The sequence below is a fragment of the Zingiber officinale genome, chromosome 4B (assembly GCF_018446385.1).
Source record: "Zingiber officinale cultivar Zhangliang chromosome 4B, Zo_v1.1, whole genome shotgun sequence".
Classification (NCBI taxonomy): Eukaryota; Viridiplantae; Streptophyta; class Magnoliopsida; order Zingiberales; family Zingiberaceae; genus Zingiber; species Zingiber officinale.
Window position 1 is genome coordinate 97,283,781 of NC_055993.1, and position 9,777 is coordinate 97,293,557.

The 9,777-nt window shown below is 38.3% G+C and overlaps 1 pseudogene; it reads left to right on the forward strand.

Moving 5' to 3' along the window:
• Window positions 1–481: 481 nt before the first annotated feature.
• Window positions 482–8,952, forward strand: LOC121975642 (annotated as a pseudogene).
• The last annotated feature ends 825 nt before the right edge of the window (window positions 8,953–9,777 follow it).

The window sequence follows — 9,777 nt, forward strand, 5'->3', positions numbered from 1 at the left end:
TCTCTCCTCTTTTTTCTCATTAGATTTTCTCTCTCTTCATCCTCTCCCATCATATTTTCTCTCTCATCTTCTCTCATCATGCTCTCTCCTATCACACTCTTTTTTTTTTCATTTTCTCTCATCATATTTTCTCTCTCTTCATTTTTTCACATTACACTTTCTCTTTCTTTATTCTTTCTGATCACACTTTCTCTCTCATCATTCTCATTATCATATTTTTCTCTCACATTCATCTTTCTCTCACATCTAATTTTTTCTCTTATTTTTCTTTAAGGGTAAAAAAGGAAATTTTGATTTATTCCGATAGAAAATATGTAACTAACCAAACATTGCTTTTAAGAGTGATATCTATACTCATACCCATTCTCATTCTATAATACAATGATTTCCATTCCGATTTCTAATTTTAGGAAAGAACCAAACCCCCTAAATATTCACGGAAGCAATCGCGTCCTGCCGATTCTTCGTTCGTCGCCTTCGCGGCGCATAACAGATCGTGAGGTCATCACATTCACGATATCTGGACGCAGATAGCATGGAAATCTCCACTCTTTACGCCATGTTCTCTTTCCCCGAGGGTTTCGTTCGGCCTCTACTTATCTTGTCATCCCCTTTCTTGCCCTTGGAATTTCTTTCTTCTTCCGTTCCTATCTCGGTGAGTTTTTATTCGGGGAAGCTAGGATCTTTCGCTGCGCTTGTGGACAATGTTGGTATCTTTTGGCGTGCAGGATCGCGGAGAGCGGGGGAAATGTGAGGAATCATGGAGATGGAATGGAAATGGTCGGGGTCTGTGGCGATGCTCGGATTCTTTCGCCTCTGCCCTCCTGGTTTCGTTAGCGATGGTGTCGTCGGATCGCAGCCTTGGTATTGAGGTGTTAAGGGATTTAAAGATTGCTCAGGAAGAGGATGCTGAATCGAACTATGTTTCAAAGATGTTTCATTTTCTCTGGCAGAATGATACAAATTCTTACAATCCTGTTTGGCCGGCAAACCTTTTCTATCATCTCTCTCTCTGGTGTGTTTCTCCGCACAAGATAGATCACCTTTTGTGATTGATGAAAGTTTGTTCTTACGGTAGCCTATGAAATTTGAGTGGGAAATTGTGGTGGGTTCCATGATTGGGTTCTTTGGACGGGCGTTGGTGGGGGTGGACTTTTTGTGCCCATGCTCGCTCTGATCATAGGTTTTGATCCCAAGTCCGCTACTGCAAATATCAAAGTGTAAGGAATTTTGCCCTCAAATCAATGTCTTCTTATTTTTCCATGCATTCCTTTTGTTCCATTGCTAATCAATGTGTTCTTTTGGCATGTGTTTTCTATGTCATTGAGGTTAAATTTTTGTATGGTCGTGTAACTAGATGAACTCTTTGAAATCTTAATGTTCATGGGCAGGCATGATTATGGGTGCAGCTGGTGCTACTGTTTACTACAACCTTAAGTCGAGGCATCCATCTTTAGATATGCCCGTCATTGACTATGGCCTAGCTTTACTCGTTCAACCCATGCTTGTGCTAGGAATCATTATTGGCTCCATTTTTAATGTTATCTTCCCTGATTGGCTGGTCACTGTCCTCCTAATTGTCCTATTTCTTGGTAAATTAACATTCAATGTGGATGATCATACTCTTCGGTTATAGATGAAAGAATATTTTCTAATGTTCTTTAGCTAGAACAATTTAGGGACCTCAACCAAGGCTTTCATGAAAGGTGTTGACACATGGAAAAGCGAGACAATACTTAAAAGTGGTAAAAGCCTTTTAATTCTCAATCAATATTGTACACTTATTAACTCTGATCTGCTTGTTTACCATTTCAGGAGGCTGCTAAACGCTTGGTACCCAGTGGTAAGGATGCATAAATGACGTTGTTCTTTAAATTTTGATCGGTATTTTTCTCAATATTGCTATCATCTTAGTTGAAGAGGACGAAACCATCGAGTATGAACCTCTTCCTACTGCTCCTACTAACAATGAACAAAAAGGTGCTAGAATGACAGAAGAAGTTGAGGTAGTATGCCAGCACATTCTTGAAAATTGAAATTCATCCTGCCAACTATAGCTTGCTGGAGTTCAATTCTCCAGATGCAGGTTTCAGTCCTTCAAAATATTTACTGGAAGGAGCTCGGCCTGCTAGTGTTTGTATGGATATCTTTTCTTGTATTGCAAATCACAAAGGTGAGAGACCGACTGCATGTTCTACTATTTTGTGACTATAAATCTAAGTGATTGAAGGCAGTTGATTCAGTTTTTTTATTCCAGAACTCTACAGCTACATGTTTACATGTTCGACATGGTACTGGATATTAAACTTCCTACAGGTATGATGAAGTTCCTTTTCCTTCCCTTTTAGTTATTTGGAGTTTGTGATATTTGAGAAATTATTTCTTTATTTTCTGGCAGATTCCAATCTCAATTTCAGTTACTTTGTATGAAGCAATTGGTATATATAGAGGGGACAAGGTTATTGCTTCCAGGGGAGTTCAAGGTTTGAGCTTGAAAGTTAGCCAATTGTTGGTATACTGCTCGTCCGAAATAGTTGGTGGTATAGTAGGTGGGCTACTCGGTCTAGGAGGTGGCTTTATTTTGGGTCCATTATTCTTGGAACTTGGCATCCCTCGTCAGGTGATTCTTGTTGCCTTCATGATTACATTAGTGATTAGCTTTATGAGGTATGCTCCAACTAGTTTGTTGAAATTATCTTAGATCATGACCTCTTTTGAAGTTAATTAGTTTGTTGAAATAACAAACAAAAGAACATGTTTAGCCAATAGAAAAAGGCCATTACACTTATATATAGTTAGGCTGTAAAGTGTAAACAAGCCAATCAAAGGGAGAGATTGATAAATAGTATTAGCTTTACAACACTCGCAGCAATCCGTATTCAACGAACATTTCATTAACTTTTCATGCCCTGCAGTCTTGTTCATCTTTACTACAGTAGAATTTAATTCAATTCGCAGGCTTCTTTAACCATATTAATCAGCGCTGACAAATTATTAGCTGCAATCTCATTTCTGGAGTGAACTTGTCATCAACATAAATGGGATATGGATGTTTGGAAGGGGAAAACATGTTAATTATTGATCGTAACTAATACGGGATGTTATAAACGGACCTAGAAGTGACGTGAAAGTCAAAGTCAAAGTGAGATAATAGTCAAAGTTAAGGTGAGGTGGCAGTCAGAGTGTCACCCTCATTAGGGCTTAGCTCATTACTCAGCGCTAAGACTTTCAGTATGAAGACGACCGACCCAAGATCCAGACGGACTTGAAAGATCCGAACGGACTTGAAGGATCTAGTGCTCCACTTACCCTTTGTTTGGATGGGGTGAGGTAAGGTTCATTAATGGAAGGGGATGGAAAGGGAAGGGAGGGAAAGGGAGGGAAAGTAATATATTTATCTTGTCCTTGTTTGGAAGGGAGGGAAAGTTCAAAGGGATGGAAATGAAGGTTAAATATACAAATTTACAAAAATATCCTCTTAATTTTTTAATAAATCTGCATGTGAAAATATAAATAAGGATAAAATTGGGATAATTTTTCCTTACCCTTCCTTACACCCCAATTTGGGGTGTAAGGAATTTCGCTGATTCCCGAGCATGCAAGGGGAAGCTTTACCCTTCTCTCTCCTTCCCCTTCATGGCTCACTCTCTCCCAAACAAGTGTAAAAATTTTTTTTACCCATGTTTACCTTTCCCTCCCCTTTACTCACCTCCTCCCAAACAGCGGGTTATGGAAGGATCTAGTCTTCCACTTATGAATAGTCGCTCGGTATACAGTTAGCCTTACAATGTTTAAAGCCGGTCGTCCTCAGGGCCGGTCGGATTTAAGGAACCCAACTTCCCATTTGTCAAACATAAGTCTCAGTATATGGTCCAACGACACAAATGTGTCTGTTGGATTTAAGAGACTTGTCATTCCGCTCATTGCTGAAGATATACAGGATAAACCCGGCCGACCTTAATGTTTCGGTCGGATACACCAGATAGCTCACCCTTCAAAGGTAGTCTCTCAACATATAACCAAACGGACTAAGATCAGGTCGGAATTTAATAGACAAGGCACTCAACATGCCAGTCATTTAATTGACACTACAGTACATCTCGACATATAGCCGACCACCACAACGGTCGTTTGGTCTTATAAGATGATCCCCCATTTCTCAACTCTTAGCCATTACCAAACAATACTCAGCATGATAAAGCAACACTCAGCCTATTGCAGGTTGGTCTTAATGCGCTGGTCAAATGTACGGGACCTGGATCCTCACTTCTGCAATATCACTCAGCTTACAGATTTAGTCCTACAGTGCAGTACAACCTTTAGTATAAATCCGACCGTTACAAGGTCGGTCGTACTTACGAGGCTGAGCGCTTTGTTATCCGATAGTCAATCTCCCATCATATGATCGGTCGGTCCTAGAGCTGAATGGACCTGCAAGACTTGGCTCCTCATTACTTATCAAATATTCAGCATGAACCTATGAGCATATTGCCGATCGGACTTATGGCCGGTCAGACTTATGGGATTCAACTCCCCTTTTAAAGGTACAACGCTCCTATTTATAAGTTTGATCGGGTTTACGAAGCTCTGTTCTCGTTTCATTTATGAATGCTCAAGGCAAATGCATAAGGTAATTCTCATTACAAATCCGGTCAGACATAGAGACGTCGTGATACCTTGTTCGTCCAAATATCCAGCCGGGCTATATACAATATTATCAGGGAATTACAACAAATTGTCAGAATAACAGTTATTTGTCAGGTAATATTTTAATATCTGAAACATTCCTGCAACGGAACCTTCTTACGAAGGTGACTATACAACTTCTATCATTATTGCGAAGGTTACATGAGGTTGTTTATATACATATAATAGAAGATTCCTCAGAAGATAACTGTACAAATTCCAGATTGTACACCTTCCATTATTCGACATCTTCTGACACCGAATATTCCTTGTCGTCTTATTATTACAGAGGTTATGAAAGGTGATATAAAAGGGGGTTCTCTCCACTAGTGAGGTTCGCAATACATTCTAAGCCAATTTTATAGTACGCACTCATATTTACTGTTCATCTTCTTCACTTTTCGCTCGGTCATCTACTGACTTGAGCATCGGAGGGCCTACTCTAGTGACCCCTTCCCCGGTTTTCGTCCTAACCTCTTGTTTGTTTTTTCGCGTGTATGCAGAAAAGAGCCGAAAGGAGTGCCCAGCGTCACCACTTTTCCTTAGCAGGGCCATCTCCAGGTCAATGTCAAAACCACCTGCCCAGTGTTCCATCTTCACCACTTTTAGACAGGATCAGTGACAATTAGCAATTGCTTAATGTATGATCTTTGGAAGCTTAACTATGAAAACTTTACAGGTTTCACAAGGCGCACTCAATACTCATCACTCAAGGAAATCCACCAAGAGTTTAGAGCGATAACAAGAAGATAAATCTTCTAACAGACTTAAAAGCTCAAATATATTTTAATCTCAAAAATCAAATCTCTTCCAACAATATAAAGATAGTCTTTATAGGCGAGACATGGAACAACCCTCCAAGATGAGTCAAAATGCATTAAATGCAGTTTGTATTTCCTAAGGCCTCATTAAATTAAGTTTATATTTCCTAAGCAGAATAAAAAGTGAGTTTAATAATGAAAAGGCATGCGGGGGTATTAAAGGCTCATCAACCTTTTCATGTTCTAAGAAGATCACGAAGAATACAAAAACGCAGGTTGATTTTTTCCGTTTCTTGCGTGGGTTCATTTTTTCCCGAGCAATAATTCTTTCCCGAGCAATTATTTCTTGAGCAAATAGTCTTTCCCGAGCAATTCTTTCCTGTGCAATATTCTTTCCCGAGCAATATTTTCAGCATAATAGACTTCAATCAAAATGGTCATAACATACTGTAGGAATATTATTTTTTAGCACCGTTTTTTTTTGTTGGAAACTAGACATCTGTAGCTTTCCAATGATATATGACTTGTCGTATAATTTATTCCCAATAACGGCTGATTAATTTTTGAAGTTGACACAAAAATTTGATGACTTCTGAATATTTATGTGTCATTCTCCCTTGATTGAGAAAGATTCACCCTCGAATCAAAATTAGATTTAATATAAGGAGAAAGGTCGACAACATTAAAAGTTGTGGAAACACCCACACACCCTCTTTCTTTGGCACCACAACTTGAAATTCATGGAGAAGACACTACACTTGGAAAGGGACAACATGATCTTCTTTAACATAAGTAGCATTGAGGCTATGCCATATCACCAAAGATTTGCCATGGTCTTCATAAATAATATTTCCTTCTTCATTGTATTCATTGTAGATTGGTGCTGCCTTATAAGGTTCCTTATCGTCTTCTTCCTCAACAAGAGTAATAATCCTGCAATTTCAACAGTCTACAGCAAAGCGTCCATTATCACTGGAATCATCATTTCCATTACCATGAAATGGATTAAAACCCACTTTTTGATGTGCATAACCAGCCTCTGAACCATGACCCTCAACATGATGTTCCAAAGGTTCTCCATGTGTGAGATGTTGCTTAGTCATTGACTTGTCTCTTAAAGTCATCCAACTCGACATCATGAAGGTCTCTTTGATGAGCTATAAGATCATCACCATTTGACCTTTGTCTTCTACGACCAACCCTTGGGAACCAAAACTCTGATACCAACTTAACATTGAAAAGCGTAGAAGAAATAGGAGGTAACATAAGGCGCACTCAATACTCACTTATAAGGTTCCTTTAATGGCATTAAATGCGGATTATATTTCCTACGGACTCATTCAATTAGATTTATATTTCCTAAGTCTTGAAAATAAAAGTGAGTTTAATAATGAAAAAGCATACAGGGGTATTAAAGGCTCTTCAACCTTTTCATGTTCCAAGAAGATCACCAAGAATACCAAAACGCATGTTGATTCTTTCCGATTCTTGAGTGGTTTCATTTTTTTCCAAGCAATAAGATTTTCCCAAACAATTATTTCCCGAGCAATAAGTCTTTTCCTAAGCAATGGGGGCATTTGGTTTAGGGGAATAGGAGTGGGGAATGAAAATGAGAATCATTGATTGTCATTGTTAATGTTTGGATTGTAGAAAGAGGAATACAAATAAGGGAATGAATCCTTAAAATTGGATAATGACTCATTCCCATGTACCTCCCATTCAATGAGTCATTACCCTATTTTCATCAATCAAAATATTCTCTTATTCCAAAAATACCCTTGACCTAAAACTAAAATTTTCTCCCTTAATATCAAATATCAAAATATATTTATTTATTTATTCTTTTATATCACTTCTCTCTCCTTGTTCTCTCTCATCATTGTATTACACACTTTCTCTCTCCTTAATCTCTCTTATCACATTCTCTTTCCTCTTTTTTTCTCATTACACTTTCTCTCTCATCATACTTTCTCTCTCCTCAATCTCTCCCATCACACTTTCTTTTCTCTTTTTTTCTCATCACACTTTCGTTCTCATCACACTCTCTCTCCTCAATCTCTCTTGCCACACTCCCTCCTTTTTTTCCTCAACACACTTTCTCTCTCCTCAATCTCTCTTGCCACACTCCCTCCTTTTTTTTCCTCAACACACTTTCTCTCTCTTCAATCTCTCCCATCACACTCACTATTCTCTTTTTTCTCATCACACTTTCTCTTTGACCATACTTTCTCTCTCATCATATTTTCTCTCTCCTCAATCTCTCTTATCACACACCCTCTCATCTTTTTTTATTATATTTTCTCTCTCTTCATCCTCTCCCATCATACTTTCTCTCGCATCATATTTTCTCTCTCATCTTCTCTCATCATACTCTCTCCTATCACACTCTTTTTTTTCATTTTCTCTCATCACACTTTCTCTCTCATCATAATTTCTCTCTCATCATTCTCTTTCATCATATTTTTCTCTCACATTCATCTTTCTCTCACATCTAATTTTTTCTCTTATTTTCCTTTATGAGTAAAAAAGGAAATTTTGATTTATTCCGATAGAAAATATGCAACTAACCAAACATTGCTTTTAAGAGTGATATCCATACTCATACTCATTCCCATTTCACAATACAATGATTTCCATTCCGATTCCTATTTCTAGGAAAGAACCAAACGTCCCCTAAGTCTTTCCCGAGCCAGCCTAACAAACTTCAATCAAAATGATCATAACTTACTATAGGAATATTATTTTTTAGCGCCATTTTTTTTTGTTGGAAACTAGACATCGGTATCTGTCCAATAATATATGACTTGCCTTGTAATTTGGTAATCTTTAAAGTTGTCACAAAAATTTGTTGGCTTCTGAACATTACTGTGTCAAGTGCAATAGCAACTTTTGCCATGCTTAACTATGAAAACTTTGCAGGTTTCAAGTGCAACAGCAAGTTTTTGCCATGACTTTCTCGTCATCCATGTCTGTCGTTGAGTACTACCTTTAAAATGTTTTCCAGTCCCCTATGGTATTCTACTCAGTATTATGCTACAATTACAAAGGGATCATTTAATCTTTCAAACCTTCATTGAAAAATAAATTGCTTTTGATTATGCAACTACCTACTTTGTCCTTGTGGCCACAGTTGCTGCCTTTGTGGGGCAACACATAGTAAGGAGATTGATCCTTCTAATTGGGAGGGCTTCTCTTATCATCTTCATTCTCGCTTCGATGATCTTTATTAGTGCCATCACTTTAGGTGAGTGAAACCTCTGATTTTATTATGCAATGAATCTATTCATCCATCAAACAAAGCATATATTGAATGACCAGCTTGTCGCCACTCGTGATGCCTCTCTTTTATTGCTGGCGGTTTTGGTGTTATCAACATGATCAAAAAAATCAAGAACAATGAGGATATGGGTTTTGAAAACCTCAAATACCATGCATGACATGTACATAGATTTAATAACTTTGTTTTTTGTTAAATATGTAACTTTTGATCTATTAGGAGGCATAGGCTCTAACTTAGCAATAATTGGGCAATATTCCCTGGTAAATATTCTTCTAAGATAACTTCCTTCTGTAGAGTGGTACTGGATTCAATACATTTTATTTGATTGCAAGATGAAATTCATATAGTTATTATCGAATGAGTAACTGTAATGACATTCTATCTGATATATATCATCATCCAATCATGTCTTTTCCGAGTGTTTATGCTCTTGGCCACAATATATGAATTGAAAAATGCATAGATTGGAAGATGCCAAGGCATGTTCTCCATGGCCAGGAGCTTTCACTTAGAATGCAGGTCATATACTTGGAAGATTCCCTCACTGTTCACTTCCATCGCACGAGTATCACTAATGCTCACCTGTTTCAAATAGTTGCGAAGTGATATATATATACACACACAGGATACAAGATTTTTATTGATGAAAAACTGGATGAGATTAGCAAACACAAAGCATCTGGAGATCGACACCAAACAGTTAAGGATGGAAGGTGCCAAGGGATGCTCTGTGCCATTACAAGTGGAATGCCTTTTCATCAGCTATTAGCACTCCGACTGAGCGCATGAGTGCAGAGTTAGCCATCAATGACAACTGATACGGTAGATGAGGTGGGGGCCCCCAATGTCGGATCAAAGTTCAGAAGGGAGGTTGACATGGTGGTCAAAGTCAAGGAGGGTCAATACTCGGGCTAGTGTCGTCGATCATTTCGGCCGAGTAGTAATCCGATCGGACCCTAGGTCCGATCGAGTCCTGAGTCTCTTAATATTGACGAAATTCTGAGCTGAGTCCTTAGAATCACTCGGGATAACAAGGTCAACTATTTTGGT